This window comes from Schistocerca cancellata, chromosome 2 (assembly GCF_023864275.1).
Source record: "Schistocerca cancellata isolate TAMUIC-IGC-003103 chromosome 2, iqSchCanc2.1, whole genome shotgun sequence".
Lineage (NCBI taxonomy): Eukaryota > Metazoa > Arthropoda > Insecta > Orthoptera > Acrididae > Schistocerca > Schistocerca cancellata.
In genome coordinates this window covers 26351571-26360476 of record NC_064627.1, presented here as the reverse complement: position 1 = coordinate 26360476, position 8906 = coordinate 26351571, and the positions used below count along the sequence as shown (strand labels likewise).

At 41.3% G+C, this 8906-nt stretch overlaps 1 non-coding gene across 1 annotated transcript; it reads right to left on the bottom strand.

Moving 5' to 3' along the window:
* Positions 1-5126: 5126 nt before the first annotated feature.
* Positions 5127-5201, bottom strand: Trnas-cga (transfer RNA serine (anticodon CGA)). The gene has a single exon. It is a non-coding gene; the product is annotated as a tRNA-Ser (tRNA).
* Positions 5202-8906: the final 3705 nt, after the last annotated feature.

Genomic DNA, 8906 nt, shown 5'->3' with positions numbered 1-8906 from the left:
TAGTTTCCCTTTTAAGAGTTATGTTGTTTCATGCAAAGTCTTCCAAATAATGCCTTTCTCATCTTTGTTGCATAAAAATTCAGGGTCATAAGATTCTGCTTCAGTTCTGAATTTTTTAATAAAATTTTCTGCTGCTTTTTGGTCTGCTGATAGTTTTTCACCACTTAAATCCAACTCATGATTACAATGCCTTGCCTTGAACTTCTGTAGCCAACAATTGCTCACTTCAAATGAAGACAAACTGTTGATTTGATTGGCTAAAAGTTTTACTTTTTGTCAAACTACTGGCCCTGAAAGAGGTTTTGACAATGCTTGCTGCTGCAAAAACCACTTAAATGTGGCCTCTTCAAGCTTTTGTTTTTTGCTATTTTCATTGCTTGACTCAAAGAACTCCCACCTTCATTCTCAAGGACAGACCCAAAGTTTAAAACTTAGGAGTTTTTTGTGTCTGAAACTGTTGAGTTCCCACATGAAATGCCTCAACTAGTTGCTTACCACTCAAAATTTTATCTAATTGTTCAAGGATTTTCATTTTGTCTGCCAATGATGAGACAACACATTTCCTTTTAGAAGATGTATGCTACACAATAATTGAAACACATCTATGAAACTAAACAAAAGACATGAAAGACAGAATGTATAGCAACAAACTGATATAACCAGTAAGGTAATGACACAAACTGATGTAGTCAGGCACCAAAAATACAACATTGCACATATTGCACATACAGCAATGCACATAATGTATTCATTGTTCACTGGAAAATTTTGTCTTTTAGTATGTTTGCTGTGGACTGATTTTAGAATGCTAAAGAAACATACAATGTACTGCACAGAGTAACAACTATTGAATGAAGTCAGCAGTTTTAGTCATATAGTTCAGATTTCATTTTCTGAAAGCAATCTGGATAATTGGTGATCCGGATGGTTGGAGTTTGAATAACTGGAGTTCTGTTGCATAATTTTCACATAACAGCATTTAAAATACTGCATCTGTACAGACTAACTCAACAAAATGGGAAGAGAATGATGAGTAAATTTAGTCTGATAAGTGACTGAAGAATTTAATTCTTGTCAAATGTATAAAATTATCTCAAAATTTCTGGGTAGTACTTACCTTCCTGTGCCAATATTGTAAGTACTGCTGACAGATACAAAAGAGGAGTAGACTAATAGTTTCTTCCTCGTGGAAGATAGAAAGATAGATTGCGTATGTTAAAAAAGCGATGGCAAGTCACTCAGACCCCAGGGTGGTAAGAATCGACCTGTTGTGGTAATAACCCTGCTCTTTCATTTGACTGCTTGGTTTCTTTCTCTTTACTTTACCTTTTGTTTGGTCACACTCGTCGGTAGCACAACTGACTTCTGATTTTTGTATGGAAAAATACAGAGAGTTAAACAGTTTAGTTTAGTTTAATTATTTGTACATTCCATTTATTATGACTGCACTATCGCATTATCATGCAGACAGTTTTTACAATGATATCATGGACAAATTCATTATGTTATTTGCAGAAGGGCAATCTTTTCCTGAACTCATTCAAAGAGCTAAATCCTTCTACTGAATGTGCAGTCAGTGGTTTGAAGAAAAGGAGATTTAGCACATCACATTGAAAATATCTCTCCAGTGGCATCAGTGAATGGAATGAAGATTCTAGGGCAGGCTGCTGCAACAGACTCCCATCCTAATTGCTGAATCACTCCTATTGCATAGACTACTGTTGTAAAAATCATCACCCAATCTGCAAAACAAAACGTGCTGTAGACAACGTCTATGTATATGATTATGTAATTTATTGCCGAGAGCAGCTTTTAGTCAGCTGTAAGTGAACAGCACTCAAAGAAAGTTCAGGTCATTTGAATGTTGCATTAATGCAGAAATAACTTTGGTTTTCATTTCTGCTCTTGATTTGAAAACACAGCTTGCAAGGAGCTGTCATGCCAGCCCATTTAACACTTCACAGTGAGAGATAATGTTCTGTGGAAGTGAGAGAGCTGCAAGTAATTGACTTGCAAGAGCAGGTGAGCTGTCAGGCTAGAGCAGTGCTCACCATTGCTGATTCAATACGGAACACATCACAGGTGAGCTAGCTCTTGTCAGCCACTCAATGCTCCCCTATCACTCCCAGCTACACACAGTAGGATCACAAGGTGATACAGAGACCATTTCACCTTTTACACACTTGGCTTACTAACTGATTCAGCTCACTGCCTCCTTGGCTCATGCACAAATTCAGCTTACATTTCAACGTGATTACCTTCTTGGTGCAAGGCTTTCCATCTGAGTATGGCTCACTATGGATATTGTTCATTATAATAATAATTCCACGTACATGCACTTTCACAGTGAAACCAGTCATGGTCTATCACAGTGAAACCAGTCATATGGTCTACAAGCTAAGCCGCAACCACTGTACTGCATTCTATGTAGGCATGACAACCAACAAGCTGTCTACCTGCATGAATGGCCATAGACAAACAGTGGCCAAGAAACAAGTGGACCACCCTGTTGCTGAACATGCTGCCAAAAATGATACCCCTCATTTCAATGACTGCTTCACAGCCTGTGCCATATGGATCCTTCCCACCAACACCAGCTTTTCTGAACTGTGCAAGTGGGAACTTTCCCTGCAGTACTAAATTTCCCTAATCCACCTGGCCTTAACCTTTGTTAGTCACTGTCCTCACCCATCCAGCCCTTTCCCTGCTCCCATTCCAGGACTACACAGCTGACATTTCACCACCACATCCATTTTATTTATATATTATTTTATTTTATTATATTTTATTTATTTATTTATTTATGTCTGTATTTCCCTCCTTCTCAGCTACTCCCCCCCCCCTCCCCCACCACTCCCCCGCCCACCGCCCAACCTGGAGCACTTCACTGTTTCACTATCCATCACCCCCACCATACTATCCCTCCCCTTCCCCACCCCAGCCTCCTCCTTTTGCCCACCATCGCCACACCCATCATGCACTGGTGCTGCTGCTTGCAGTGTGGTTTCAGTTACCTGAGACTGCAGTCGTGTGTGCGAGTTGCATTTGTGTCCTGAGACTGTAGTCGTGTGTGTGTGTGTGTGTGTGTGTGTGTGTGTGTGTGTGGTGCTGTTCACAAAGGCCATTGGCCAAAAGCTTTAAATGTGAAAATCTTTTTGTCGTGCCTATTTGCGACTCAGCTCATGTCCACTATATGGTGAGTAGCAACTTTTCTTCTCATAATATAGATATTACTTCAATGTACTTTTGGAACTATTGCTACTGTCTGTCAGACATTTTACACTCCTAGAAATGGAAAAAAGAACACATTGACACCGGTGTGTCAGACCCACCATACTTGCTCCGGACACTGCGAGAGGGCTGTACAAGCAATGATCACACGCACGGCACAGCGGACACACCAGGAACCGCGGTGTTGGCCGTCGAATGGCGCTAGCTGCGCAGCATTTGTGCACCGCCGCCGTCAGTGTCAGCCAGTTTGCCATGGCATACGGAGCTCCATCGCAGTCTTTAACACTGGTAGCATGCCGCGACAGCGTGGACGTGAACCGTATGTGCAGTTGACGGACTTTGAGCGAGGGCGTATAGTGGGCATGCGGGAGGCCGGGTGGACGTACCGCAGAATTGCTCAACACGTGGGGCGTGAGGTCTCCACAGTACATCGATGTTGTCGCCAGTGGTCGGCGGAAGGTGCACGTGCCCGTCGACCTGAGACCGGACCGCAGCGACGCACGGATGCACGCCAAGACCGTAGGATACTATGCAGTGCCGTAGGGGACCGCACAGCCACTTTCCAGCAAATTAGGGACACTGTTGCTCCTGGGGTATCGGCGAGGACCATTCGCAACCGTCTCCATGAAGCTGGGCTACGGTCCCGCACACCATTAGGCCGTCTTCCGCTCACGCCCCAACATCGTGCAGCCCGCCTCCAGTGGTGTCGCGACAGGCGTGAATGGAGGGACGAATGGAGACGTGTCGGCTTCAGCGATGAGAGTCGCTTCTGCCTTGGTGCCAATGATGGTCGTATGCGTGTTTGGCGCCATGCAGGTGAGCGCCACAATCAGGACTGCATACGACAGAGGCACACAGGGCCAACACCCGGCATCATGGTGTGGGGAGCGATCTCCTACACTGGCCGTACACCACTGGTGATCGTCGAGGGGACACTGAATAGTGCACGGTACATCCAAACCGTCATCGAACCCATCGTTCTACCATTCCTAGACCGGCAAGGAAACTTGCTGTTCCAACAGGACAATGCACGTCCGCATGTATCCCGTGCCACCCAACGTGCTCTAGAAGGTGTAAGTCAACTACCCTGGCCAGCAAGATCTCCGGATCTGTCCCCCATTTAGCATGTTTGGGACTGGATGAAGCGTCGTCTCACGTGGTCTGCACGTCCAACACGAACGCTGGTCCAACTGAGGCGCCAGGTGGAAATGGCATGGCAAGTCGTTCCACAGGACTACATCCAGCATCTCTACGATCGTCTCCATGGGAGAATAGTAGCCTGCATTGCTGCGAAAGGTGGATATACACTGTACTAGTGCCGACATTGTGGTTGCTCTGTTGCCTGTGTCTATGTGCCTGTGGTTCTGTCAGTGTGATCATGTGATGTATCTGACCCCAGGAATGTGTCAATAAAGTTTCCCCTTCCTGGGACAATGAATTCACGGTGTTCTTATTTCAATTTCCAGGAGTGTAGTAACATATCAAAGTTTTACAGCAGCATATTTTACCCCTTTCTGTGCCAAAGACAGGTTAAGTAGAGGATAGTGTAAGTCTTTCTTTCTGCTGGTATTATAGTCAGGAATGTCACTGTTGTTTTTAAACTGGTCAATGTTGTTGAGAACAAATTTCATTACTGAGTAAATGTATTGTGAGGCTGTTGTAAGGAGTCCTAATGTTTTAAACAGATGCCTACAAGATGTGCGACTATGGGCCCCACACATTATTCTAACCACTTTCTTTTGAGCAGTGAATACTTTTTGCTTAAGGGGCTCCGGAACGCCCTATACTTGCAATGTTAAAATAACACTTATAAATTACATCTTTCCTCACAAAGTATTTGAGGTAGGAAGTTGAACTTTTTACAGATTTGAAACTTCCTGGCAGATTAAAACTGTATGCCCGACCGAGACTCGAACTCGGGACCTTTGCCTTTCGCGGGCAAGTGCTCTACCAACTGAGCTACCGAAGCACGACTCACGCCCGGTCTCACAGCTTTACTTCTGCCAGTATCTCGTCTCCTACCTTCCAAACTTTACAGAAGCTCTTCTGCGAACCTTGCAGAACTAGCACTCCTGAAAGAAAGGATATTGCGGAGACATGGCTTAGCCACAGCCTGGGGGATGTTTCCAGAATGAGATTTTCACTCTGCAGCGGAGTGTGCGCTGATATGAAACTTCCTGGCAGATTAAAACTGTGTGCCCGACCGAGACTCGAACTCGGGACCTTTGCCTTTCGCGGGCAAGTGCTCTACCAACTGAGCTACTGAAGCACGACTCACGCCCGGTCTCACAGCTGTGTAACATTTACTGAAAGTTTGAAACAAATATGTTTGGAAGATCCTTAGAAAACATGTAATTAGTATGAGAAAATAAAAGTTTTGGGAATCGAGCGACAAAGATTGGATTAACTTTTTAGTGCATTCCAGGTCCATAGGATGGATTATCTTCATCCTCTGCAAACTCCTCCTCCAGCTCCCTCTTGTTCCTCCTCCTGTTTACTCTTGCTTGTATTTCTAGACTCTTTACAGCCCTGTCTGCAGCCCGAAGGCATTCCTTGTCTAAAGCAAGCATCACTCGTACCATGTTAGAACTTATCTTCATTCCCATATTTCTAAATACCTTGCACCTTACAATGTTGCCATCATTGAAAGTCACAACAGCATCATACACACCAAAGTGAAGTGTTTCTATTCCAACAAATACAGTCTTGGGGATTCTCGACCATATAACACTATTTACACTTTCATTGGGGTTTTGAGTTTTTCCGTGAATACACTTTTTCAACAGTTCAGGTGCTGTTAAGTCTCTGAAAATAGGTTAGCCACAACACATACTTTATCTCACATCACTAAAATGTATCTGATGAACACGGACGTTAATAATAACACCATTTGACAGCAGTTTAACAGCGCCACAATGGGTCAAGCCCATGTAGAACACATTTCAAAAAAAATTTAAAAATAGTTGTAGTCTTCGGAATTGAATAAATTATATATCTATTAAAAGGTAATAGTCTGCAGATTCAGAAAACGCAAAAAAGGAAAAATTGAACTTTTCATGATTTTGAGCCTTTCCGGAGCCCCTTAAGTGTTGAGTTACCCTCAAATATTATTCTGTATGACATCTGAGAATGAAAGTATGCAAAGTATGTTAGCTTCCTAATTTCTATATCCTCTAAATTGGCTGAACCTAGTTACTTTAGGAGATCCAAAATATGAATTTCCCAATTAAGATTCTCATCTATATGTACACACAAAAACTTAGTATGCTCTACCCTGGCTTCTGATTTTTGTTAATGTGTTATATTTATTGAAGTAACTGTACTCCTTGAAGGAGAAAATTAGATGTACCGTGTTTTTTCAAAGTTCAGAGCAAGCCCACTCACAGAAAACCAATTAATAACCTTCTCAACGACATTATTTGTACCATTTTCTACTCGAGTTTCTTTTACTAGATTAATAATGATGCTTGTATCATCAAAAACAGTACCAGTTTAGCTTCTTTTTCCATATAAGAAGGGAGGTCATTTGCATATATAAAGAACAGAAGGGAACCTATGATCGAACCCTGTGGAACATTTAATGTAATTTCATCCTAGTTAGATGAAGTAGCAAACTTCCTTAAATCACTTAAACCATATAAAGAAACTTTTTGCTTCCTGTTCTGTGGGTACGACTTAAACTGCTCATATGCCATTCCATTTATACCATAGAATTGTAATTTCTGTAACATGATGTCATGGTTCACCTAATCAAATTCTTTGGGTAAGTCATACAAAATTCCCACTGGTGACATTTTGTGGGCAGTGAAATTGTATGTTGGTGTGTCAGTGGAATGGCATTTTTGAAATCCAAACTGTGATTTACTAAGTATCCCATTATTGTTGGGATGGCTAACCACTCTTGAGTACATTACTTTCCCAATAATTTTTGAAAATGCTGTAAACAAGGATACCGGCCAGTAATTATTGACATCTTTAAGATGTTGATATTTATACTTTACTGGGATGGCATGAAAAATATCTGATGCTAACGTTAATATTTGAGTGTCCAAAGTGATGATGGTAAGCATTAATTGCATTTATCACTACACACACTAAGTGCAGCAGATGGCAGTTTCAACATTCTAAGCCACAGGTCGAGTTGTTGTGACAGGTGAGATGGCACTTTGACTTTGTTCCACGGTGCAATTGACACAATGTTAATGGTGGGCTAAATGTTTATAGGAAGCTCCAAATTGAGTGCGGAATCACCATGTGCACTGTATGTTCAATTCCGTTCTTCTGGCATTGTCACCCCACATTTGATGGTCTGCTTGGCATTCATCTTCTTAGCTTGTAGGTAAGTTAACCACAATGGAAATTATGCATATACTGATCCAAAGGAAAAAAAAAAGATACAATTGACACTCAGTTAGTATACATAAAAAAGCGTGGACTGTGATTATGTGAGAGCAGGGTGGAAGCACAGATAGCAGTAAACAGTAGCTATAGAGAATGTACTGTCTCTGTCAGTGACTATGTTTTACACTTGGAATAATCTCACTCCCACAATACTATTGCTGTTGCAGGTAAGCAAGAGTTGGATGAAAAAAAAGATGCTGGCAAAATACAAGCAACAGAGAAGAAGTTCTTGGGGAAGGTGAAGTTCTGCACAAGAAGAGATTTATTAAAAAACGAAAAAGGTAGGAATGAATTAAACATACACGCTATCTATTAATGAGGAAATAACTGAATATTGGGAGGTGGAAACAAAATTTGAATAGAATGAGAAATGAAAGACTGCCCAAGAAGATCCCAAACTGCAACATGAAAGGAACGAGAGAGTTGGGTCAACCAAGGAAATGATAGGCATAAATTTTGTGAAGATGGAAGAAACAGATGCCTCTTACCTGTACGTAAGACAGTGACTGTCATTCACGAATTTTGATTTATTTCTTGTTAATAAACTTTACAAGGGAGTCAGTGTATTGTGAGGCTGTGGTCAGTAAGCACATCTGTGCGTAGTGCTTTCTATGAAAGGTTGTGCAGTGCTCACTTTACCGTATCCTTATTACATGTTGTTGTGGAACAAATTTTTTCTTTACCAGTGACATGTTATCCCAGAATATGCTACCATAAGACAGTGGTGAATGAAAATAGGAAAAGCAAGTCAACATTTTGACATTTTCATTTCCAAATTCTGGAATTATCCATTGCAAAAAAGTTGCACAGCTGAAATATTTTGTGGGATGTGTAACATGTGGCTTCAGTTTTAATTTGTATCAATATAAGGACTCAAAAATTTAGAATATTGTGTTTCATTTATCAATTTATCTTCATGCATGTTTCTAAAGTTGTGATCAGGCCTTGTGCAGTACAGGCAGTATTGTGTATTATCCGTGTCCAGCAGCATTCCAGTTGCGGAGAACTAATTATTAATTTTCAAGAAAATTTTATCTCCATTTTCGCTTGTTGAAGTCTCTCTCCTAACCCTTATTATAATAGAAATGGGCAGAACAAAAGTTCTGTAAAATATAGTGTATTATTGTGGTTTATGATTCTGAGCAATTAAACATTGCCAGCATAATTTACAAAGACCACTGAAGCCACAAAATTATTACTAAAATACAAGATCCAATAAAGTTCTGTGTCATAGCTGTATGCTCTGCTGTTTGGAGGTAAAAATGTTATACAAA